Source organism: Dasypus novemcinctus, chromosome 22 (genome assembly GCF_030445035.2).
Source record: "Dasypus novemcinctus isolate mDasNov1 chromosome 22, mDasNov1.1.hap2, whole genome shotgun sequence".
NCBI classification, from domain to species: domain Eukaryota; kingdom Metazoa; phylum Chordata; class Mammalia; order Cingulata; family Dasypodidae; genus Dasypus; species Dasypus novemcinctus.
In genome coordinates, this window is record NC_080694.1 from 41,695,600 (window position 1) to 41,723,087 (window position 27,488).

The following is a 27,488-nucleotide window of genomic DNA, read 5'->3' on the forward strand; positions in this document are numbered from 1 at the left end:
AAAAATGTTACTTTAAAAAAATATAAGAGGTTCCCACATCCCCCACACCCCACCCCATCCCCACTCCTCCCACATCCACAACCTCTTCCATCGTTGTGGGACATTCATTGCATTTGGTGAATACATTTTAGAGCACTGCTGCACCACATGGATTATAGTCTTTTTAATATCCTTAATCTCTTTAGCCATCTCATTGAATTTATTAAGGAGATTTGTCTGAACATCTATGATTAGTTGTTTCAACTCCTTTATGTCATCTGGAGGCTTATCTTGTTCCTTTAACTAGGCCGTATCTTCCTGTTTCTTAGTTACTCAAAGCAATGTAATAGAATTCAATTATTTAAAACAGTAAAACATTATTTTCTAAAATATTAATGAGTGTTAATAAACCAAGATACTTCAAGACAAGAACTCCAGAGACATTCTGCATCAGATTCTACCAAACAAGATCAGAAAGGTCCTGTCCAAGATCTGTAGACATTTCATTTTCACACAGGAAAAAAAGCCACCAAATACAAACATACTGTAAAACGTCATGTCAAACCAAACCAAAACAAAAAACTGCAAACATCATCTTACAGTGTCCTATAGGAAAGTATTTGAAAATGGTTACATGCCATTACTTTTTTCACTTGGTGAGATGAAAACAACAACATGATTTTTTTTTTTTCATGTGTTAACAATGTACTCTCTCAGGCTAAGACCTTGTATTCCAAGTTGCAGCCTGGGGCAAATTTTTATAGCTGAATTATAAATCCCTGAAAATAGAGATTTATAATGGAAATTCTAGAAACTCATACCTAATGGATCTATACTACCTGGAGTCCCTCTAATGAAAGGCCAGCTCTGAGACTGTTCCAGGTAGCTTTGCTAATAAGATTAAAGGAATGAAAGGTGTTCAGATGAAATATTTATGATGTAATCCTTTTCTGGATACCAGTATGTATTACATTAGGTTCTACGCACTGAAAAAGGTAAAGAATATGTTTCAGCTGGATATATGAATGTAAGATATGAAAAATTCTTAGGGGAAATGATGGGTTATTAAGGTATGGGACTATAATATCATTGCCAATCTATAAAACTTTTACAACCTAGTCTTATATGCACAGAGATTACATCCCCAAAGCTCAGTACCAAAGACACATGTTAATAAGCTCACAACTTTTAATTAAGCAATATGTAAAAGTAGATTCCCATTAAGCTGTGATTTGTGGGCTAGTTCATTACAGTGGGCCGCAACCACCAGACACATATTCAATACAAATCAAGCCGTCTGCATATTATCCAGCTTAATGCCAGCCTACGAGTGATGTTTTATTGCCGGTTTGGAAGAGTGATTCATAGAAACTATTTTTCCCCAAAAGACTAGGACAGGGATCAAAACCTAATGACCCCATGTTGCTTGTTTAATGAAATGACTCATCTGCATTGTTTATTTGCATAACACAATGATTACTCATACAGTTAATTATCATACATCAGATTCTGACCCGAGGGGTTAGAGTTTTTATTGTCATAAACCCATAGAGGGCAGCCCTGGTAGTTAGTTTAGGTATTTGGGGGCAAGATTAAATTTCCCTTCAGTTCAGTTTCGTTTGGAGAGGAAGTGTTATAGAATTAACAGCCCAGGGAGAATTCGTTAAGTGGAAAAATAAATGAGTCTGGAACTTCCCTCCATAAGGTAAATTCTCCAGGAATTAAAGTGTTGATTCTAAAAAGTAAAACCATAGAACAATGTGGGGAGAATGCGATCTCATGATTAAGAACATTTTTAGAATAGCGAAGTGGACCAGAGAGAGAAAAAAACAGATATATTTGATGCATAGACAAAAAACTCTTTCTCTATAAAACATAACCAACACCTTCACAAACTTACATGCCATTTAATATTAATTCAGATTAATATCTGAATTAATCATTTAGTCAATAACAATTTCCTTATTGAATAAATATATATTCAACACTCATTGTGTATTGGACTCTATCATATATATATATTCATATGAGCATATGCATTCATCCAGATAAAACCTCTTAAGTAATCATCTTTGAAAGCCATCTTTACCAAACATCAAATTTTTATCCTTTGCTTGCATCTGTTTTTAGGCTTGGTCTTCAGTGGGGCCTGTGCCAGTGAGGTGTTTTGATAATTAAGGCAGTTTTAAAATTACATTTTAAATCTCTTTTGCCCAGATCCCCTCACTCTTCTTTCTCTTCCATTTATAATTATTCATATATACTGAATATTTGTTATAAAATATTAGAAAATGTAAATACAGGTTTAAAAAGTCACCCCAAAGAGAAACAGCAACAGCCAGCCAGTGTTTACATTTCGGTATACATCCTTCCATAATTTTAAAGCAAATATGTATGTATATTTGTATGCATGTAGAGACACTTGTATAAAAATATATTTAGACTATGAATAATAATCACTCTATGTCCTTTCTTTTTTTTTTTAAAGATTTATTTTATTTATTTAATTCCCCCCCTCCCCCAGTTGTCTGTTCTCTGTGTCTATTTGCTGCATCTTGTTTCTTTGTCCGCTTCTGTTGTTGTCAGCGGCACGGGAAGTGTGGGCGGCGCCATTCCTGGGCAGGCTGCTCTTTCTTTCACGGTGGGCAGCTCTCCTTACGGGGCGCATTGCGCATGAGGCTCCCCTACGCGGGGGACACCCCTGCGTGGCACTGCACTCCTTGCACGCATCAGCACTGCACATGGGCCAGCTCCACACGGGTCAAGGAGGCCCGGGGTTTGAACCGCGGGCCTCCCATGTGGTGGACGGACACCCTAACCACTGCGCCAAGTCCGTTTCCTCTATGTCCTTTCTTTAAAGTTCATTGTAGATATATTTGCCAGTCAATTAATATACTGTGGTTAAAAACGATACTACTATATATTCATTCAACAAGGAGCCAAGAAATGACACTTGCAGGTCAAACCCACCCTGCCACCTATTTTACAAATAAAGTTTTATCAGAACACAGTTACCTCCATTCTTTTATATGCTGTCTTTGACTGATTTTGTGTTATAACAAGAGAATTGAATTGTTGTGACAGAGACTATACAGCCTGTGAAAAACCTAAAATATTATCTGGCCCTTTATAGAAAAATTTACAGACCTCTACATTAAATAATTTCTTCTTAGGTAGGGCACATACCCACCAAGCCGAATTTGGGATCATATGACTGAATTCTGTCCAATGTGACATGGGTGCCAACACTTGAGCCATTTCCCATTCTCCACATGGAATGCTTGTTTATATTCTCCTCCAGCTCTCCTTTCCTCTGTTTCAGTAACTTTAGAAAAGATAGATATGAGATAGATGGCTTTGAAGTAAGTGAAAAATATCATTTAGAATGTTCTGTTGAGATTTCGGGATCCATTTGCATTTTTCAAGACTATAGAGAATTCCATTATCAGAAAGTAGAAGAATCTTTTACCAGCTCTTTATTGTGGGTTGAACATTTACATGAGTTCCAATGTTTTACTCATAAATAATGCAATGTGGAAAGTATTGTATACTTTTATTTCTATACTTATTCTACTCTTACTTAGGATAATTACCTCATAATGAAGTTGCTCGGTTAAAGGGATGAATTTTTAATCTACCTGGTAACAATTTCTTTGAGATTTTTAACTTTTTCTATAACAAATGATTAGCCAGTTCTTCCAACATTATTTATTGAATCTTTCTTCCCTTACTGAAGAATGTGAATGGATGATAAACTGTCAGTAAGATTATTTTTATTTCTCTTCTTCACCACTAATATTATACATTATATTCATACCCTTTTTAATGGTAATCATGGTTCAATGATTAAGTAAATTTTATTTCGGAACAGGATATTTTTCTTAATTTAGCACTATACAAAACTGGCAAATCTCAGTTTTATAATTCTGTGTGTGTGTATGTACACACACTATCTTTGCTAGCTTTTGCATCAGACTTATTTTAGCTTATAAAGATTTAAAAGGGCTAGCAGTTCTATTTTTCAGTTATTTACAATAATTTAAATAGTATAAGATTTTTCAAGTTCTTAAAGGTTTATTTAAGTGAAGCAACTAAGTGATTTTTTTTGAAGGGTACTTTCTAATATCCTTTAAAAATGTTTGCCATGCTAATTTATTTAACAATTCAGTCTTTAAAATGAATAAAATAGAAGAAATTGATATATTTTTTAACATTACTTATTCCATTTGAACATACTTATTCACTACCACAATATTCTATATTTTAATCTGTTCCTTACTGTGGTTATATCACACTTCTCTGCTTTCTAATGGCACAAGTTTTTTTTTCTCTTCTTGGTCAACCTTATAGGAAGAGGGAACCAATACTGAGTTCTATAACTAACATACTAATTTTTTACTTTTACTAATGCTTTTCAACTTTTGGAGGTTTATTTTATTTTATTTCTATCTTCTTTATATTTATTTTTTAATTAATAAAAGCATTTCTATCTGAATACGGCTTTGGCCACATCTCATAAGTTTTCATAAGTAATGTTCTAATTGCTCCATTATCATTAAATTTTAATAGCTGATGATTGTGCTTTTTATTTTCTCTTTGGTCCATAAGTAATTAAAAAATTCCCTCATGCATGTGCCCTTTTTATATACATTTCTAATTTTTTAAATGTCATCATACATTATTATCTGAATAAATATTACACAATGTCTGTTTGTGATTTAGTGATATTTTTTCTGTTTTGTTGGGGAACCCTAATGTATTATACATCCTTGTAGTTGCACCATGAGCACAGGTAAACAATATGAATTCTGATTTGATTATAAAATATTAACATCTTCTACATAAATTATCCTGGTACATTGTATTACTCATGCTATCTTTTTAGTTGTATTTGTAGAATTGCATTCAGTATTTTTAATAATTACAGATTTCCAGGAACCACCCATGCCCTCCTAAATCAAACTCTCCAAGAATTGGTTCTAAATTCACGATGGGATATTTACCATGAGGCTGGTTTTCATTCCTTCCGTTTGGCTTGCAAATACTTTTCCTAAAAATTGATAGAAGATTGCCTCCTCAGGAAAATACACTTTTAGTGTATTTTAAAAATCTGTTCACTTGTTCTTCATTTTTAAAAATAATTGCTGGGAAATGGATGTGGCTCAAATGACTGGGCTCCTGTCTAACATATGGGGGGAAAGGGCAGGTTCAGTTCCTGGGGACTCCTGGTAAAGGCAAGCTGGGCTGTGCCATGAGCTGAAGCAACAAGATGATGCAACAACCACAAAAAAAAAGAGACACAGAGAAAAGACAGTGAGAGACATGACAAAGCAGGAAGCTGAGTTGGCTCAAGTGGGTAGAGTGCTTCTCTCCCCCATCAGAAGGAGCCAGGATTGGTTCCCAGTGCCTCCTAAAGAGAAGAAGAGAAGAGAAGACAAGCAGCACAGAAGAACATGCAGCAAATGGACACAGAGAGCAGACAGTGCAAGCAGGTGGCGGGCGGTGGGGAGGGGAGAATAAATAAAATAAAATAAATCTTAAAAAAAATAATTGCCTTGCCATCCAGGGAGCAGGGGTAGCTCAGTAGTTGAGCACCTGCTTCACATGTACGAGGTCCCCAGTACCTCCTAAATAAATAATGATTGCCATCCTAGGGTGTGTGAAGTGGTATTTCACTTTGGTTTTGATTTGCATTTTTCTGAAGACCAGTGGTGTTGCGTATCTTTTCATGTGCCTATTAGGCATTTGTATATCTTCCTTGAAGAAATGTCCATTCAAGACCTTTGCCTATTTTTAAATTGGGTAATTAGTCTTTTTGTTGTTGAATTATATGAGTTATTTATATATTCTGGATATTAGGCTTTTATCAGACATATGGTTAGCAATTATTTTCTCTCATTCTGCAGGCTGTCTTATCACTTTCTTTGTAATGTCCTTCGTTCAATGTTTGTGAGGATATGGAGAAATGGAAAACCTTATACATTGCTTTTGGTATTTCAAAATGGTGCAGTCACTGTCGAAATCAGTTTGGCAGTTCCTCAGAAAGTTGAACATAGAATTATCACGTGACCCCATTTCTTGGTATATACCTAAAAGAACTGAAAGCAGGGATGCAAACAATTATTTGTATACCAATGTATATAGGAACATTATTCACAATAGCCAAAAGGTGGAAGCAACCCAATTGTCCAGCAACAGTTGTATGAATAAATGAAATGTGTTGTATATACACTATGGACTATTACTCAGCCATAAAAATGAATGAAATTCTGATATGCTACAACATGGATGAAACTTGTAGACATCATGTTGAGTAAAATAAGCCAGACACAAAAAGGCAAATATTGTATGACCTTACTGATAGGAAATAAATAGAAAAAGCAAAGTTTGCAGAAACAGTACATTACAGATTGCCAGGGATGGGGCAGTGGGAAAGGGGAAGTTGCTGCATAATGGATGCCAAGTTTCTGTTTAGAGTAATGGAAAGGTTGGGGTAATGGATGGCGGCAATGGTAGCACAATATTCTGAAAGTAAATAATATTGCTTGAAAGTGGGTACAATGGGAAATTTCGAATTGAATATATGTTACTACAATTTTTAAAAAGCCTGTTTCTGTGCTTGTACCTCCGGCCTAAAATGGTGATAATTAAAAAGAGTGAAATTACTTTGTCTAAGAAATGAGACAAGATTTAGGGACTATGTGACCTTGAGAAAAAAAAGTTGAGCAAATTTAGAGGGCTCTCTAATACAATGACAAGAGTGAGATGCAATTTATAAATAGATTAGTCCGTGTTAGCCTCTAATGAGATGGTGTCATTGAACAAAGTCAAGAAGAGGTGAAAGAGTAAGCTATGGGGGCATCTGAGAGAATTTACCCATATGGGTCTCTGCAAAAACAGAAAGTTTGATATGTTTGAGGAAAAGAAAGAAGCCAGTATGATGGAAAACAGTGAGAAAAGGCCAGAGCTTGTGAGTAGCTGTGAATGAGCTAGAAAAGGACATGGCTGGGCGGATCGATGCCAAATGTGCTCTTCAGTTTCATGGGTGTAGGCAAAAATTAAGCTGAGTTGGGTTTAGCAAGGCTGTGGTTTTGCCGAGTGTTGAGAGGAAATCAGAAGTGAGAGATGCACAAGTCTGTAAGGGTGAAAGCAAGGGAATGATCTTGTGATTGACTATGCAATTCAAGGTACAGAGGGAAGAGAGAACAAAAGGCAAAATCAAGGCAAATGTGATAAAGTCTATGGCTTCGCTTGAGGTGGGATGTAAGTATTTACAGAGTTTCCAGAGTAAGTGATCTAGGAAGATAGGAGGTGGTAGAGAGCAAATGGGATACATTGGATTGACATTATGTTTTGATTTCTGAAGCACTACTTCTGTTCATTCAAACCTCTGTTACATATTTAAATTTTCTACTGCATTTTTATTTTGCTTTCATCTTTCTTTCCTTATTCATCTTCCTTTTTATTTCACCCCGATGTATGTTCATTTAAGCTTGTTCGTTATTTATAATTTATATCTTTCTGCCCATATTTCATAGACACTTTGTCTTCTAAAATTTTCTGGAATGCGACCTTGAAACATCTTTCACAGGCAGATACATATGGTAGCATAATAATGGTCCCCCAAAGATGTCCACATCCTGATCTCCAGAGCCTACGATTATGGTAGAACCCTGCAGATGTGGTTAAGTTAAGGTTCTTGAGAAAGGGAGACATCCTGAATTACCCAGGTGGGGCCAATGTGAAGAGTCTTTGTAAGAGGAAAGCAAGAAGGTCCAAAGAGAAAAAAAAAGAGGTGATAACAGGACCAGAGGTTGGAGTGATGTCTTGCTATGAATCAAGGAAGGCAGATGGTCCCTACAACTGTGAAGGGCTATGAAACAGATTCTCCCACGGAGCTTCTAGAAGGAACCAGTCCTACCACTCAACATCCCTAAGACCCGTTTTAGACTTCTGACCTCCAAAACTTAAGGGAATGCCTTTGAGTTGTTTTAAGCCACTAAATGTGTGGTAATTTGCTATAACATCAATAGGAAACTAATACAGGATAACTTTGAATTACAGTACATATTCTTCTCTAATTTCTTCAGTGGTTTTAGTGTTTAAAATTACATTTGTTGTTTTAGTACCAATTACAAAAACAAAAAGAACTCATAGTAGGGAATTTGGAAACCATAGAGTAATATTAGAAGCAAAATAAAACTATAAAATTTATCATCTCAACACTCAAAGATAACCGCTATCAACACATTGGTTGGCATGTTATTTCAGCTTCTTTCTATACTATATGTGTATGTGTGTCTCTCCCTGTGTGTGTATGTGTGTGCTGTATTTAGGGTCTTACTATATATAACCTGCCCTTTCACTCAGCATTGTATTTTAAATATTTCCTCATGTCATAAATTATTTTTTGAAAACTTTAACTGATGCACAAATTGTATATCTGTTTAAAGGATATCTTGTTTCATGACCTTCTTAACTTATTATTGTGGGAAATTTCAAACACACTCAAAAATGGGAATAGTATCTAATGAACTCCCATGTATCCACTACCTGGGTCCAATATTCCTCTTCACATGACTCCCTCTCTTGATTCCCATCTCTCCCATATTGCCAGCACATCTTTCTTAGTACCATGCAATTTAGTCATGGGATATTCCAGATTCATCTATGAGCCACTTTAGCTAAATAAATAATACTAGCATTAGAAAAACACATCAATGGAACAAAAACACTTTTCAGAAATTATATTTAATTATAATATATTTACACACTTACACTTAGCAGATAATATAAGTGATGTTTCAAAACAGTAGGGAAATGACAAACTAATACATCATGTTATGATAAAAAAATTTACAAATGTAACAACATAAAAATTTAGAAATCATATATGGAAAAATATATATTAAAGTCAACTAAGCAAATGAAAAGCAACCTTGGTGTATTTTGTGGACTAGCACAATAGACAGAGTTTCAATGCACTTACTACATAAAGAACTATTAAAAATTTATAAGATAGTGAGCCCCAATAGTAAAATTCTAAATTTTCATTAACAGTGAAAAAAATAAGAAGTATTTCTAATATAATGGATGTTAGTTAATTCACACATGATCTATTGTTAACCTTTCCAATAAGAATATGTTTATATTAATGTCTACTACCAACAATAATTTAGAGAAAGAAGTTATTTCACTTTACCATTTGCAGTTAAAATAAAAATTTTTATAACATTTCTCAAGCACAAGTTAGTATATATTAAAATTTAAATGCGATACCCACTGAATCAATAATCCAACTTCTAGAAATTTATTCTTATTTTCTTCCCTTTCTGCTCTTTCTTCCCTTCTTTCCTTCCTTTCTTTCTCTTTTTTTTTCCCTTCCTTCCTCCCTCCCTCCCTTCTATCCTTCCTTGATGCCACGCTTTCTTCCCTCTGTAATTTTCCTTTCTTGATTTCTTTCCTTCCTTCTTTCCTTTCCTTCCGCAGAGACCAGCTCAGTAATAGGTCTGCATGAAGGAAGGCAATGCAGAACTGAAGAACTAAAAAGACAGAAAGAAAGACACAAGAGAGGAAACAAAAATGGGACCAGGAGGCTTCACAGCTTTTGAGACTGAGAGCCTCAATCCTAGTTTCCACATAGTATTTATTTGAAAGCTAACAAGCTGCTGTTTGCTATAGGAAGCAACTTGCAACATCTTCTACAATAGCAGGAAGCAACTTACAATATCTACAATAAAGTAATTTACAATAACAGGAAGCAACTGCAACATTTACAATAGCATGAAGCAACTTGCAACATCCACAATAAGGTAACATCTACAATAAGAGGAAGCAATTGCAACATCATCTACAATAACAGAAAGCAACAAATAGGTAAACCAGTTTCCCACAACATCCTTCTTTCTTTTATTCAATTGTTTAAGTCAGTCACAATAACTGTCACATTCCAGTCATCATTCCTGTCATTGCTCCCAACAATCCTGTGAAGTGGACTTTGACAAAGCCACATGGGAGATTAGCTGGAGGTCTTCACAGAAGTGACTGTCAAGAAGTGCCACATACAGACATTGAGCCTAGGATTGAATGAACACCTGAAGAAGAGCAACCAAAGCCATTCAAAGAAAGGCTGAACTGAAAGTATAAAGTCTGCTTCAGAAGAATAAAAAACATTGCGCCATTAGCAGATAATAATGTATCCAATGAAGCACAGCTTACCTTTGTAAGCTCTCTTCTAGGCTGAGGGCTGATCCTATGCCATCAGCCTAGAAGCAGATAAATTCCAATGTGAGGTAGCTTTTCTCCTGGGATGAGATGACATGGAATGGACAGAATCCAACATATCTTCAGGTATTTCAGTTAGGTTCTCAAATCATGTGTGGCTGTTTGATATTTATGAATTCCAAAATGAGATATAGATTATATTTGTAAACTGGTCTGTTCCTCTGGGTGTGATAACCCTTTGTACGAGGTTCAGCTGAGATGTCTGATTAAATTATGTTAAGATTAGGACTTTGATTCAACCACATTATTAGCACTGCTACCTCTTGCTGGGCTGATGAAACAGACTCTCACATGGCAGTGGGTACAGAGAGGATCCAGCAGCCTGGGAAGATAAATGAGCCTGATAGTTTACTGATGACCTTCTGAAGAGAAACGAATAGCTGAGTCCAGAAGGAAACAAGCCCTGGAAAGAGAGATGAACCTTATGCTAGCCTACAGTGAAATGGGAAGAAGCTGGGACTATGGAGCCTGAAGAGGGAAGAGGAAGGCTGGACTCTCACAGACATCATCCATCCTCTTGTGTCAACACTTCGCAACAGACTTTGGGTGAGAAAGTACCTCTTATGGTACCTTAAATTGTACTCTTTAGGGCCTTGGAACTGTAAGCTTCTACCTCAAATAAATACCCTTTATAAAGGCCAACAGATTTCTGGTACTTTGCATCAGCACCCCTTTGGCTGACTAATACAGAATTAGGTACCAAGAGAGTGGGGCGGTACTTTTGCAGTTACCAAAATACTGGAATGGTTTTATAAATGGGTAAGGGGTATTTTTTTTTTTTTTTTTTTAGGAACCATGAGATGCTTGATGGAAAAGGCTGAGATTGCTTTGAAGAGACTGTTGGTAAGAATATGAATACTAAAGAGACTTTTTATGAGGCATATAGGCAAATGCTAGATGAAAAAGATAAGCCAAGAACTGAATTGTTGGGCAGAAAGAAAACAGAAACTGATTCTGGAAATTCCAAGCCTCTGGAAATCAAGCCCTCAGATGATAGTGACCCATTTAAGGAACTGACTACACGTGGAACTTGTAAGTCAGGATTGGAAATGCATTATCAGGAAAGAATTGTGGAAAGTCTTACTGTCTGATGGCTTGGACCCCTGCTTCTTGCATGCTAAACCAACAAGTTTTTTGAAAGAGCTGTATAAACAAAATCCCTGTCAGCCTGGACTAAAAGGGACCTGGAAGGGAGACATGGAAGTGAAAATAGCTTTAAGAAAACCATGGAAGCTGAGGACTGGGATTAAGACATCTCCTTAAGCCAAGAGACAGTCTCCACCTATGCGTATGGAGAGGGTGAGTTTGCCCAGGCGTTTGATGAGGTGATGTCCCAGCCCACTGTTCAGGGAGAGTTTTGCCACCCCAGGCTACTGAGAGAGTGGAGCACATTCTCTGGGGAGAGTGAGTTCATCACCCCATAAGTCTGAGAGGGGTGGGCCTGTCCCCATAGATTAAGGAAGGCAGGTCACCAACTCATTGCTCTGAGAGAGTTCGGCGTGTAGGCCAGAGATTAGGGAGAAGTTGCCTCCCCCTCACTGTACTAAGAGGGTTGAGAATCTACCCCAAAGACTGGATAAAGTGTGGCCGTCACCCTAATGTTTTGGGAGGGTGAGGTCTGGAGCTTGGTTGCCACCAGATGCTTGATGAGATGCATCAGATGGGACTTTGCACCAACACAAACTGTATTTCTTTAAATTGATTGTGATATGATTTTGTACTGAGCATTGTTACTGATTTAAGGTTTTTTTTTTTTAATATTGCAATATCTTTTTGGAATTCAGAGGGTGGAGAGTGGCAGTTTGATATTATTAATGAATTCCAAAATGAGATATAGATTATATTTGTAAACAGGTCTGTTCTTCTGGGTGTGATAATCCTTTGGTTGTATTAGATTTAGCTGAGATGTCTGATTAAATTATGTTAAGATTAAGAATTTGCTTCAACCATGTCATTAGAGTATTATTCAGCATTGAGGTCCCATTCCCTCAGTAGGCTGATAAAACAAAACTCTCTGCCTACAGCTGCAAGCAGGAGAATTGTTTCCATCATCCATGTGGAATCTAAGTCCCCTCTCAATATAGAGGTGCAGTGGACATAGCCTTCCTAGGGTCCACAGGATAGAGGAATAGAGTATGGATTAGAGTGAATTTACTGATACTCTATTATGGAACTATTGTGATTAGTAATGGAAGAAATTGTAGCACTGATGTGGAGAAAGTGGCCACGCTAGCTGCTGATGGTAGGAAGAAGGAAGAAGAGATATCATGTGGGGGCATTTTCAGGACTTGGAGTTGTCCTGGGTGGTACTGCAGGGACAGATGCTGGACATTTATGTCCTGCTTGACCCACTGGGTGGACTGGGGGAGAGTATAAACTACAACGTAAACCATTATCTATGTGGTGCAGCAGTGCTCCAAAATGTATTCACCAAATGCAATGAATGTCCCATGATGATGAAAGAGGTTGTTGATTTGGGAGGTGTGGTGAGGGAGGTGGAGGGTATATGGGGACCTCTTATATTTTTTGAATGTAACATTTTTTTTAAAATAGAGAAAAACTGTGTTATAAATTGATGGATTGATATCTATAGGATAACTCCTTAGTGGAAATTAGTTACTGTTATTTAAGGCAAAATCATCAAATAAATTAATAATATTAAATATTTCTATAGATTCCAATATCAAAGTAGAAACTAATAATTGATTTCTATGCTTTCAATTGATGTCTCTATATGACTAGATTAGTTTGTCAAATTTAGTTGCCTACCTTCGTATATTCATTTTTAATTACAAGTAAAAACAAAAGTTACAAAAACAAAACAAAACGAAACAAGACTCTCACATAGAAGTAGGTACACAGAGGGTCCTGCAGCCCAGGAAAAGAGATGAGCCTGACAGCTTACAACTGACCTTGTGAAGAGAACAGAGCAGCTGAGCCCGGGAGGAAACAAGCCCGGGGAAGAGAGACTAGCCTTACATCACCCACCATCTTACATCAACACTTGGCCATAGTGTGAATACCTCTCATGGTACCTTGAATTGTACTCTTTAGAGCCCTGTGGCTATAAGCTTCTACCCTGAATAGATACCCTTTATAAAAGCCAACAGATTTATGGTACTTTGCATCAGCACCCCTTTGGCTGACTAATACATCATACAATCCCCAAACCACAAATACCTAATTACATCATTGGATTAGAAAATACTATTGAGACAATGTTCAGGGAGGTTAAGTAACTTGTCCATGGTCACACAACTAATAAGTTACAGAATCGAGGCTTCAATCTGGATATAAATACAGAACCCAGGATCTTAACCATTAAGCTGAACAGTCTCATTCATTCATTCATCACATACTAACTTCTTATTTTGAGCCAAACACTGAAAAGGCTATCCTTAAGGAATATATACCATTATAGGAAATAACTCCTGCTCCTCCCAGAGTCTCAGCAGAGTGAAGGGATGAATAAGAAAATCAGTGAGAGAAGGGCCTCCAAACTACAGTTCATTCTGATAGCTGCAAGCCTCCTCGTTGTCCAAGATCAAGCAGACCCTCAACCTAGCAGCCATAGTCCGTGGACGTCCAACTACTCTAGGACCAATTAACCACTGCTGTTCCCAGTCTGGGGGAATCTCTTCTCTTTCCAGATAGTTTCAGAGGAAGTTAATGTTCCCTATCTCTTTCCCTTATAAGACATATAATATCACCTCTTGGTACCTTAGGAATTTACCAAAGATGGGAAGAATCAAGACTTAGCTTCTGATGATCATCTCACAGATTTCCTGAGACAAAAATATAATGCCTATGAACCTGCTAGGAATTGGAAAAATAGAAAAATATGTAAGGAAAGTACACCACATTTATTAATATCTCAATAAGTCATCCTTTCAAATATGCTACATAATAGCCATTTAGACAAAACGTTGTAGAAGTACTGACAACATAACAAAAGATTCTTAAAAGATAAAGCACCCTTTAGCAATTTACTTGTGTCTAAGAAATCCACATCTTATGTGGATTTAGGGATATTTTTTAAAATTTAAAGTTATATCATTCATTGTGGACTATAAAGATTTGATTGCATTTGAAGTATTGTGGGGAAGCGGACTTGGTCCAATGGATAGGGCGTCTGCCTACCACATGGGAAGTCCGGTTCAACTCTGGGCCTTCCTTGACCCGTGTGGAGCTGGCCCACACGCAGTGCTGACGCGGATAAGGAGCGCCGTACCACACAGGGGTGTCCCCCATGTAGGGAAGCCCCACGCGCAAGGAGTGTGCCCCATAAGGAGAGCTGCCCAGAGCAAAAGAAAGGGCAGCCCACCCAGGAATGGCACAGAACACACAGAGAGCTGACACAGCAAGATGATGCAACAAAAAAAGAAACACAGATTCCCAGTGCCGCTGATAAGGACAGAAGCGATCACAGAAGAACACACAGTGAATGGACACAGAGAACAAACAACGGGGGTGGGGGGCAGAAAAAAAAAATCTTTAAAATAAATAAATAAATAAAATAAAGTACTGTGGGTGTCAGTTGGGTAGGCCAAAATTAACAATAACAATATATTTGGAGAGGGGAACGGTAATAGAGTCTTCCCTGAAACCCTGGGAATAATATTCAGGCCTATTTCCTTCACCCTTGAGAATATCTGCTGCCGTCAACTCCTCCCAAATTAGGAAGAAGGTAATCAGTGTAAATGCACTGTATTCAAGGGAAAAGAACTTGGTTTAAAAAAAAAGGACCAGGCTTGCTTTATTTTGTTCAACCAATAGCTACTTAGGCCTTACCATTTTCCAAGGCTCTGAGCTGGTAAATCAGACAGCTTTACACAAGAATCTCAAGCCTACTACTATCGTCTACTTTCAAACTGTTGGAAGGAATTCTTAGGAACAAGAGTTCTGGTTTGGAATACCCAACCCTACTGGTATTGAAGCTTAAGCTAGAAGCTCAAGTGCAAGTGTTACAGTAGAGGAGGCTTGTACTTCAATGAAGCTGTATGTGTGGTTGGGGGAATGAGCCTGGGAAGGCAGAGAAAATTGCTATTGTTCTAAATATATAGAAAAGACTACTTCAGAGACATCTTGAAATAGCATTTCTAAAATGGAAACGCCATAATGCCATGGAGGCTTTTTCCTAGGCTGATCCAAGTATTATCAGTTGATTTATTTAATAAAACTGAGGACCAAGGAAGTCTGGAAATACAGCTTCCCAAAGAATGCTCCCATGCTGTGATTGGTGAAGTGATAAGTAATTTGCTTTTAATGCTAGCACATACCACTTAGCACCATATTTAACTGAAGGATGAAAATCACTCATTTTTCATCCACTTGCTTAACTGACACTAAGTGTAATCTATCTATTGTCACTGAGTTTAATGCAAGGAACATTTAATAGATCTCTCGTAAATTTACTGCAAGGATTTAAATTTTTAATTCCTCCATATTTATATTTTTATTCCTTAATAGAATTGAATTTCAAATGAATAATCTACTTGGGCAATAAAACCACAGTAGGTACTAGCAAAAATGATCTCATGAAAGGATTTTTGTATTTACAGTTTTCAATTATGACCATATTTCATGTTATGTATTATCTCTATAAAAGAAGAAATATCAATGTGAATGAGACAAGTCAATTAGTAACTAATTCTAGAGATGGAGTTCCAAGGAAATCACTGAAAAAATATGCATGAGTTTACACATAAGGCATAGCTTGTTTTACTAATATCTTCTTGAAAATTAAAAATTATTATCATTATAAATTGTCTTCAATAGACTTGGAAGAACTGATGACTGACTGAATTCAGAGATAGTCTCCCAGAAGCATATCTTGAGTTTTGAAATGATACAATGCATGGTATGTAAATACGCATGATTTACTCAGAGGCGTTTACACAAGTGATTCTCATGTTAGAACTCTGTGATTGCAGAGCACCTAACTACAAAGATGACACCCATCTCTCCTCATCCATGGGATTATTATTTGCAGTTCATACAGTGCCACAGAAAATCAGGAGTTGATTCTAAGAAGGAAAAGTTCCTTTTACCTTTTCAGCTTTTTCTCTCGAGAACCTAACTTGACATTTACATTCAGAAAAATCAAAATTAAATAGGTACTTTCAAGGTCAGTTGCAAATGTGGCGTTTTACTTCAGAGATAGACAATACCAAAATCTTACTTCGTGTTGGACTAAGTTATAGTAATGACCTCAAGAATATCAGAAAGATGTCTTTCACCAAGTGGAGAGAACTTTTGAAGGACATGTTAGTAAATGTCCTCCACACACTTGTACATCTGATCTTATGAAAACCTTAAAATAACGGAAGTAAGTCAGTGACAGGGAAAACAAATATAAAACCATTGACCATGAGGTGCAGAGGTGCCCAAAGATGTACTTACCAAATGCAATGGCTGTGTCATGATGATGGGAACGAGTGTTGCTGGGGGGGGGGGGGGGAAGAGGGGGGGTGGGGTTGAATGGGACCTCATATATATATTTTTAATGTAATATTATTACAAAGTCAATAAAAAAAACAACAACAAACACTGTATAGATTTGCATTTCACAAATAAGTAACAATTTATGTTTTGCAATAGAACAAATATACTATTAGCAAATATACTGTGGTCATACTCATTAGAGTGCGAGTTACCTGAATTCAGTGGGACAGAAAATATTGTATTCCTCTATTAAACCCATCCTTCCCTTAGAGCAACTAATCTCCTAAAGGAGCTGTGAAAAAAGGCAAAGGACAATTATTGATTGATTGATTGCTGATCTCCATCTTAGTCATTTGATTCACTCTCATATAACAGGTTAGATCTAAACTTAAGGGAAATTTGACCTATCTGTTTAAATTCTTCCATCCCCCAAAATTTTGCTGAGCACGGTGTTAACAATTTGGTATGAAACAGTAAATAAAGCAGACAATCGTTTCTTTCATAGGGTTTAAATATTAGTGAAAAAAAAGTGTAAATAAAAGTGACACACGGGCAAAATTGGTGAGTAGATAATTCAGTTAAGAAAATGACAATTCAGTGAAAAAAATGTAACCATGTTACAGCTTCAACTGAATTTATTTTTTATCCATTTGACTCAATAATCTTGTGATAATACAGTTTAAAATGCAAGAAGGTGTATAGATACAGATTTTATTCCTTCTCCAGATATTTGAGCTGATACAGCTCTGTAATAAAATGTGCTGTAATAAATCAGCCCATCCCCACTTACTTTGCCTTCTTCGTTATACTGTAAATGAGAGCAAAATAAAGGCCTGGTCCCAATTTCACACCCACCTCTCCTCTGTGCCATCTTTCCAACAAAAAGAAATATTAGGCCCCTGAATAGTGCCATGCATTATTCTATGTTCTGCTAATAGGCAGATAAATTCTCTGTCCACAGGTGACTCACACTCTAATGAGTAAGGCAAAAGTATCCATTAAGTCATTAGCATAAAAATCTGTAAGTGAAGGTGGAAGTCCGTCTCCATGATCAGAGCTCTAGTAATTATGCTTGCAGAGAGGCGATGAGGAAGGAAGAAACCAGAGATATGACATTTAATTATCACCTAGAAGGAAGATTCTGTTTGCCTGAGGTTAGGAGGTGAGATAATTTAAACTACTTAGACATGTTTCAAACATTTATTAGTTTCTGTAAAGTTTAGATTTATTAACAGAAGTATTTGTGTATATTGAGATGGCTTCAGTAATAGCCAAAGAGTACGAAAAATGTAGACAATATATACATGTGCTAATTTCTGCCAACAGAGGGAACCCCAAGTGCAATCCTTAATGCAAACTTCTCTATGTTAGGTGATGTTATCACAATAGTTGGATAATGGTTAAAGCTGGGGAGTGGAAAAAAAACAGGGTGGATTGTGTTCATGTGTTCTTTAATTACAAGTATCAATTATGATATTCCTATCATACAATGCTTGCAGTTTGAGAGATGTGACTCAAAAAATACCAGCTCACCCTTCCTTAAAGATGCAGATGAAGGTCATAGGATCTAGATATCCACTGTATTTTATTGCTCACTTATGAGGACAAAGGATTCTTAATGATTTTTATAATCCATCTATCTTCTGATAGTTCATTGTTCATGTGTAATTATCCTACTCCAATCCTTCAGTTGAATTAGAGGAAAGAAGGGGAGTAAAGAGAAAACATGTTTATACAAACATTGGAAAGTGGGATGAGCTACTTTAATATCTTCAGCAAAAGTTGAAGTGAATGCAAAAAGCCCAAATCTGAGCCAGCCAGTTTGCAATAGGTTGCTGTTATCTTCGAATACAAAATACATGTTCTGTAAACCAACTCATTTAAGTGACTTGATTTTTTTGGTTGTTGTTTAGTGTTCCCATTTTTTCCCCTGCAAGTTCCTTCTAGGAAAGGGAATTTATCTAGACTAGGTCATATCATCTTCTAGTTACTCCCTAATTTCCTCCCAATGAAGGATTCTATCATAGTAAAACATTAAAATGGCATCTCACCCTCTTCAAATCCCAAAGTAGTCAAACAATTCTACCTAATCTAACAAAGATGAAGATGGTTCCTATTGTCTCCAAAAACATAATTTAGATGATCATGACTTCCAGCTATTGTTTTATATACCCGTTACTGACTTGTAGTAACATACACAAACTATAATCCTTGCTGTGCAGCAGTGCTCCAAAATGTATTCATTAAATGCAATGAATGTACCACACTAATGAAAGAGGTTGTTGATGTGGGAGGAGTGTTTGTGGAGGGGTAGGGAGTGGGGGTATATGGGAACCTCATATTTTTTAATGTAACATTTTGTGTGATTTATATATCTTTGGGGAAAAAAAGCAATAGAGTAGAAAAGGAAGTAACTTTAGTTGTCTCTCCATGCCTTGTATACCATGGTGGAGTTTTAGGACAAGAAGATGCAAGTACCAATTGATGACTTCTTCTTAGTCAAAAACTTCAGTAACTTCAATATTTAATCAGTCTGGAAAAATATCTTCCATTTTATTGGATTCTTTTCATTTCTCTTGGTCTGTGATCAAAAGAGTCTCCCAAGATAGTGTTCATTTCATTTATGTGCTCCTGAATAGCTGTGATCACTTCACCATGGATAAAATTTATGGCGCCGATATCACCAAACACCTGAAAAAGGATGGCAAAATGGGCCTATATTACCGAGGATGTTTAAAAGGAATATTCAGTTGGAATGAGCACAGGCTGCTATTTTTTCCTACCTTTCCCACTAGTCCTGTGGATTGAAAAATCCCTGGGCATGCCATACTGTTACCTTAAACCCACAGTTTAACAGCAGCTTACAATTTAGGTTTTATGGTTCAGTTCCATTTCTGACCTTTTTGGTAATTTTATAACAACCCTACCAAAAAACATGAAGTGGGAATTGTATGAATACATTTACTAATATAGAACACAGGGTCACAATTAGCAATTTAACCATGTTTGAAAGTGAATTCTCCTAATTCTACTGAAACCAAAAATGTCAATATCAAATACCAGACTGGCGTATTTTCTTTTCTTTTTTTTTTTTTTTGTCTTTAATAACTTTTGTGAGTTGAAATGCACAGAAAACAAAAACTGTGGGAAGAAAACACAGGGCAGCATTCCTTTTAGTAGGAACACATAGTCCCTAGAGAAGCTCTCTGTATATACAAAGACTAATTATCTTTGAGCACAACTAGCAACCAGGCCAACATCCTGTTTTTCTTGTCTCACACAGTTTGGGTTTGTTCTTGGGCTGTTTATAATAGACGCCAATTTCACTGACTTCATATGTCCCATCTACATCTTGAAGGTATCTCACACTTTCAAGCAATCTGCTTAAGGATTGTTTTCCCCCAGAACTGTACGGCATCTTCAACTGAAGTCCATCCAGACAAGAAAGGTAAGGAGCCACTACTATGTCTAAATTGGTAAATTGAAAGTATTTCTCTGGATAGCAGAGAGGGCATCTGCTTTTCTTCTGAATACAGAAGCCATTTTCTCTTTCTACAAAAAATCTAGGATCTCTGAAAAGTGCTGTAAATTATAGGTAGCCAATCAGAAAGCCTCATGACCCAGGGCATAAGCGGTCCTCTAGGGGTGGGAAAATTGAGAGAAAGGTACTGATGGTGGTACTGCAGAAAGAAAATTACCTTCCATTACAGAGTAAAAAGAATGATAAAAGCCTGGAGCTACCCTACCATGTGAAGAAAACAGGCCCAAGAATGGAGGCAATATACAAAAATAGGATGGAGGGATAGCAGTACAGAGAGAAAGGAGAGTGAAAGAAGGATTTGTTGATTGATTTGATAGTATCTTTTGCATTCCTGAATTCAGCCATCTCATCAGAATATGGGAATCATAATTCCCATTTAAATGAGTCAATAGATACTTGTTGCAATTACATACAAATAGGTAAGATTTTTTACATATGCGACTAAATAATTTTAAGAAAAATGGATACCCTGGGACACCTTGATTTTTCCTGTCCTACTGAATCAATCTTGCTGGCCAGCCCTTCTTTGAAGCTATTTCCCCAATTCGACCCTGAAATTTCATTGTCATTTACATTTATTTGCTGCCCTGTTGTTCTTCTTAACAATCCCTTTTTTTTAAAGAGTAAGCATTTGTTTGTTTATTTTTTTCTCCCCCCTCTCCTGCCACTCTGCTGTTTTTGCTGTGTCCATTCGCTGTGTGATCTTCTGTGTCTATATCTCCTTTTAGTCTTCTCTTCTCATTTTCTCTTCTAGGATTCACCAGGATTTTATCATGGGAACCTCCAATGTGGACAGAGTTTCCCTGTCACTTGTGCCACCTCAGTTCCTGTTTTCTGTTGTGTCTCGCCTTTACTCTCCTCTTTGTCTCTCTTTTTGTTGAGTATGATCTTGCTACATGGCTTGCCTCGTGGGCCTGGCTTGCCATGTGGGCACTGGCCCTCCACACAGGCAAGCCTTTACCATAAGGCCCCGGGGTTCAAACCCGGGTCTTCCCATACGGTAGACGGAAGCCCAACCACTTGAGTTACATCCACTTCTCCTAAACAATCTCTTATATTTATTCTTCAATACATGCCTTTTTCCCTACTTCTTTGTATATAATCTTTTAAAACCTATGTTTGTTAGGAAATTCTCTATGCACACAAAGCATCTATTTTGATGGTTTCTCTTTCCTTTCTTCAAGACTATCTGAAAATGCAAGCCAGACTTACAAGTTTAGAGCTTTTCCTTGCCTCTTCAGATACCTTCCCTTTTGGATACGCAAATGGTGGATTATGCCCTGAATGTCTGAAATGCACATTCCTATTATTAAAAGTACACATTGGGTGGTGCTTAGCCATCACCAAAATTATGAATTCCAAACTGACAAGGTCACTTTCTCTTACGCTTCCTGTCACTTACAGTATTTCTTTGTTCTTGAGAATTATATTCAGAGGAATACCCTCTATCATCACTTTATCTTCTAATAAATGAATTGTAGGGCTGTCTCCTTACCCAGAGTATGTCTTTATTGATGGGACTTCTTTAAAGAGACAAGAGTGCTTGGGTAAGAAGGGGTAGTTGAAGCAGGAAGGGTTCTTTTTGCTGGAAATTTGAGGTATGTCCCCTGCTATCCTCTGGGCTAATTGCAGGGAAGCACTTCTCTACATTGCTGCACAGCACCAGAGTCATGGGTCACCAGCATGTAGCCTTCTGGATTCCACTGGTTCTTCTACATTGCTCCTACAATTTCAACTATTTCCCTTGCACTCATTACAGTTGTGTTGGGTGAGCCTAACATTAAGACACAATATTATGTGCTGTGTCAAAATCTGAAAACCAGATTTGCATTTAGGCTACTTGAAAAAGGCAAATTTCCCTCCCCTACTCCACTTCCATAGTTAAGGTAACCAAACCAAACGATCCTCCCTATCAAACAGACCAGGCACAATTCCTGCTTATCCCTGAATAGCAACTTTCAGTTTCCTGCCAGCCTGTGGAATTATTCAAATAACTCAATCACATCTTCCCATGAAAACCAGGGGGCACCCCATCCTTGTGTTACATAAAGTCTGCCTTCCACAAGCCCTGCTTGTTCACTCTGCTCTTGAGTGCAACCACCATTTGACTCTGCATGGCATGCAGTGTTCTCCTCCCTTAGGCTCTCAGTATATGTAACTAAGAAACTACTGCCAATCTCTTTTGTCCAATGCTGGGTGTTAAGTGCTTGGTCACCCTTATAATGCTAGGGCAGGACTTGCTCCCTCACCAATGAGTGCATAAGAGGTAATGCAAACAAACTGACAGCTAAAAATACATTATATTAAAAACATGTATATGTGAATATCCATTGTATTAATTTGCCAAATGGCTACTGATGCAAAGTATCAGAAATCTGTTGGCTTTTATAAAGGGTATTTATTTGGGATAAAAGCTTACTATCCCAAAGTCATGGAAAGTCTAAGTCAAGGCACTATATGAGGTGCTTACTCACCAAAGTCAGCTGCTACATGTTAAAGCAAGATGGTGGGCAGTGTCTGCCTGGCCTCTCCTTCCTCTCTGGGTTTCCTCTTCCTTTTGAACTCTGTGGCCCCAGCCTCTTGAGGTTTCATGCCTGAGTGATCCTGTAATCCTCTCTCTTGGCATAGGGTTTCTTTCTTTCTGGTCCTTCTTTATCAGTCTCTGCTGTCCTGCTCTCTTCCTGATTTCAGCACAAGCTATCAGGTAAAATGGCTCATCTCTCCCTGGGGCTTCATCTGATGGAGGCTTCTCCTTTCTGTCATATGGCAGGATAAAAAGTGACAGAACTCTCTCTTCCTATGTGTCTGTCAGTGTGAGTCCATTTATATCAGACCCAGCAAGGGGACTCAATCTGAGTGAGGCCCACTTATTTTATTCTTCTATGAATCCCCAAAGAAGAAAAATTATATTTGTAAATTAATCTATTCCTCTGGGTATGCTACCCTTTGCTTGCATTAAATGCAGCTGAGGTATCTTTGATTAAATTACCTGTTAAGATTAGGGCTTTGATTTGACCACATCAATTAAGGCTTGATTCAGGTTGAGTCCCCACCCCCTTGGTGGGCCCATATGAATGGACACTTACTCAAGAAGAAGTGCCAGAAGGCAGCACTCTGTCATCTTTTATCCTGGAGTCCCAGGAGAGATAATACATTCACCTATAGTTTACAGCTGACCTGGGGAAGAGAACAGAACAGCTGAGACTGATATAGAAAGCCTGTAAAGAAGCAAGCCCTATGCAAGGAGAGAGAGGAAGCCCTGAGAGATGAGCCTTATGCCAGCCTGCAGCTGAGAGAGAGGAAGCCTGGGGGGAAGGCTGAACCCTCTCAGAGATCAGTGACTATTTTGCTTCAACACGTGGCAAATGACTCTAGTGAGAAAGCAACCTTGAGGTGGATTCTTTAGGGTCTTCTAACTGTAAGTTTTTACCCCAAAAACATACCCTTTATAAAACCCAAAAGATTTGGGGGAATTTGCATTTGGCACACCTTTCATAGACTAATACACTTACCAAAGGGAGAAGAATGAACCAATTTCAAAAATAATTGTCATAAATTATTTGTTCTGACATTTCTGGTTGGTCCCTGGAAGACAGGTTCAAATGCTTGTTTTTATTTCACTTAATCAAAACTGGCCTAGTGCTAAAGTTGCTTCCCCAAAATATTTACAGGCAAGTGTCTTAAGTTACTGCTGCCTAAGATGATAAGAGTTGGGACAAACAATAACCAAAATATTTGGGAGGACTGGCTGAGAAATGAGATGTCTATACTGGCTTTGAATGCTTCAACACACTCCTGGAATCTAGGCCTTATGCATGCTTAGGCTGTGAGCGTGCTCAGGAATGACCTGAGAAGGCCCTAAGTACTCTCTTTTTGCTCTGCTGAAGGCTCTGTGGAAATAGGATGTGAAAGCTAAGACAGAGTTGTAAACTGCCTAGCTGAGGGTTGAAGGTGCTCTCCAACACACAGCCCCTTGGCAAAGACTAGAAGATCTTTTGATCCCAGATGTTTAAGAAAAAAATCTGTCCATTAGCCACCACTAACTTTTCTCTTAAGATCAAGAGACAGGGAGGCCTATTTTCACCACTGCTGTTCAACATTGTCCTGGAAGTTCTAGCCGTGAAATTGGGCAAGAAAAAAGAAATAAAAGACATCCAAATTGGAGAGGAAGTTGTAAAATTATCTCTATTTAAGATGGCATGATCCTATATATATGTATATAAAAATTGCAAAAAATCCACAGGAAAGTTACAAGAGCTAATAAATAAATTCAGCAAATTTTCAGGGTACAAGATTAACATGCAAATGTAACTTGTGTCCTATGCACAAGCAATGAACAATCAAAAAACCGGAGGAAACAATTACATTTACAAGAGAATCTTAAATAGCAAAATATCTTGGAATAAATTTAACAAGGTGAAATATTTATACTCTGAAAACTACAAAATATTGTTGAAAGGAATTAAAGATCTAAATAAATGGGAAACAATCAATGTTAATAGATTGGAAGACTTTATGTTGTTAATAAGTCAATACATCCCAATCTGATCTGCAGACACAACAGAATACCTGTCAAAATTCCAGGAGCCATTTTTGCAGAAGTAGAAAAGTAGAAAATTGGAGGATGACCTCCAATTCAAATAGAACTACAAAAGTCTATGAATGACCAAAACAATCTTACAAAGAACAAAATTAGGAGGACACTTTGGATATAAAAACTTATGACAAAGCTACAGTAATCAAAAGAATACAGCATTGGCATAAGAATAGATACAGAACACCAGAAGAGAAATGAGAGCTCAGAAATAAACCCAACATATCTATGACCATTGAATCTTTGACATGTTGCCAAGTCCATTCAATGGACAAAGAATACTCTATTTAAAAAATGGTATTGGGAGACAGCCAGCAAGATGGTGGCAGAATAAGGAGCTCCTTGAGTCAGTTTATGCTACAGGGCAGATGTAGTCACCCAGAGCTATCTAAAGCAACTGTTTGGGGGCCCCAGGAGACCAGAAGAGCATCCTGCAACATCCTTGAAACTATGGAAGGAAGAGACTGCCCAAGTGCAGAGAAGATTCCTGAGTAGAGCACTCCACAATACAAAGGCCGGTACCCATCCTCCACTGGTGTTACAAGCCACCTCACCTTGAGAGCTGTTCCTTGACTTGAATTGGAAGCTTTGTTCCCCCAAAACGGGGATTTGGGGGGGGGAACTGGAAGAGATGGTGGGGCACCAACTACAGGTACTGAGTAGTAAATTCTGTGGGTTTTAATTCTAAAAACAGCTTAAGTTTGAACCTGTCCAAGTCAGAAAAAGACTGGTAGCCACCAGTTTAACTCCACACATGACAAGAGGAGAAGTGGTGCAAACTGAAAATCACAGTGCTGGTAGGCACTGGCTTCTTTCCACCCTGATTGGACTGTAGCCCTAGCCTTGGCTTCAGCCCCATCACTAGCTGGGAGGAAGCTGGCAGGACCTCCAATTAACTGCAGGTACATTTGACTGGCACGGACTGAATAGTAGGAAGTCTACTGGGGAAACTGCAGTCATTTAGGACCCACATAGCTGAGATTGCTGCCTACACCTGCAGCTCAATCCCCAACCCAGGCAGGGGAGGAAGTGGCATGAAACTTCATCAGTCTCTCTGGGCAACTACAATCTAGGCCTGTACAACATGGCTTATCATACACAGCTGTGGCTTCCTACCCCTGGTGAAGAAGAAAGGTGGGAGAAGTTTCATCAAACCCTGGGGCAATGAGGGGAGCTTGAGCCTCCATAGCTTACAGCACCAACACACGCTCACCAACTACTGCACAACCAAAAAGGGAGAAAGCAAAAAAACCCTAAACTAAAGAGAGAAACTGCAGCCAGAATAAACACATCTAGTAATCCAGATGCCAAGACACCAACAAAAATTACAATCCATACAAAGAAACAGGAAGATATGGCCAAGTCAAAGGGACGAAATAAGCCTCCAAATGGCATAAAGGAGTTGGGACAACTAATCATAGGTGTACAAACAAATCTCCTTAATAAATTCAATGAGATGGCTAAAGAGATTAAGGATATTAAGAAGATATTGGATGAGCACAAAGAAGGATTTGAAAACACAAATAGAAAAATAGAAGATCTTACAGGAATGAAGGGTACAAGAAATGAAATAAAAAAATATACTAGAATCATGTAACAGCTGAAGAAGGGATTGGTGAGCTTGAAGAAATGGCCTCTGTAAGTGAATGCACAAAAAAACAGATGAAGAAAAAAATAAAGAAAGTCTCATGGAATGGAATGACAGCAAGAGATGGGCAAACATACATGTCAAGAGTGCCCCAGAAAGGGAAGAGAAGGGGGCAGAAGGAATATTTGAAGAAATGATGGTAGAAAAATTCCCTACTATTAAAGGACAAAGATAGCCATGCCCAAGAAGCACAATGTACTCCCATCCAAATAAATCTGAATAGTCCAACTATGATACACATACTAATTTGCCGAAGACAAAGAGAGAATTCTGAGAGCAGCAAGAGAAAAGCAATGCATAACATATAAGAGATCCAAATAAGATTAAGTCCCAATTTCTCATCAGAAACCATGGAGGCAAAAGACAGTGGTATGATATATTTAAGATACTGAAAAAGAAAAACTTTCAGCCAAGAATCTTATATCTGACAAGATTGTCTTTCAAAACTGAGGGCGAGTTCACAGATAAACAGAAACTGACAGTTTGCAACAAAGAGACCAGCTTTGCAGGAAATACCAAAGGGAATGCTACAGTCTGAAAAGAAAAGACAGGGAAGAGAGTCTAGGAAAGAAGTAAAAGTAACTAAAAGTGTCAAAAGAATGGTGAAAATAAAATATGACACATAAAACCTAAAGGTTAAAATGGGGGAAATAAGAACTGCCTTTGCAGTAATAACATTGAATGTTAATGAATTAAACTCCTCAATGAAAAGACACAGACTGGCAGAATGGATAAGGAAATATGAGCCACCTATATACTGTCTGCAGGAGACTCACCTTAGACCCAAGGATACCAATAGATTGAATGTGAAAGGTTGGAAAAATGTATTCCATGCATGCAGAAACAAACAAACAAACAAAAAGCCAGAGACTTTAAAAGACACTAGTAATGAGCAATCTAAGGAGGAGGGTAAGGAAAATAAAATTCCATCTAGAATAGTGACTAAAAGAATCAAATATTTAGAATTAAACTTAACCAACAATGCAAAGCACTTGTAT

At 37.6% G+C, this 27,488-nt stretch overlaps 1 long non-coding RNA gene across 1 annotated transcript in view; it reads left to right on the top strand.

Moving 5' to 3' along the window:
- Nucleotides 1-20,012: 20,012 nt before the first annotated feature.
- LOC131275320 (uncharacterized) overlaps nucleotides 20,013-27,488 on the top strand; it is an 81,495-nt gene continuing 74,019 nt past the window's right edge. Inside the window, exon 1 of the long non-coding RNA XR_009182741.1 lies at nucleotides 20,013-20,155. This is a non-coding gene — a long non-coding RNA (uncharacterized lncRNA). The remainder of the gene's footprint in view (nucleotides 20,156-27,488) is intronic.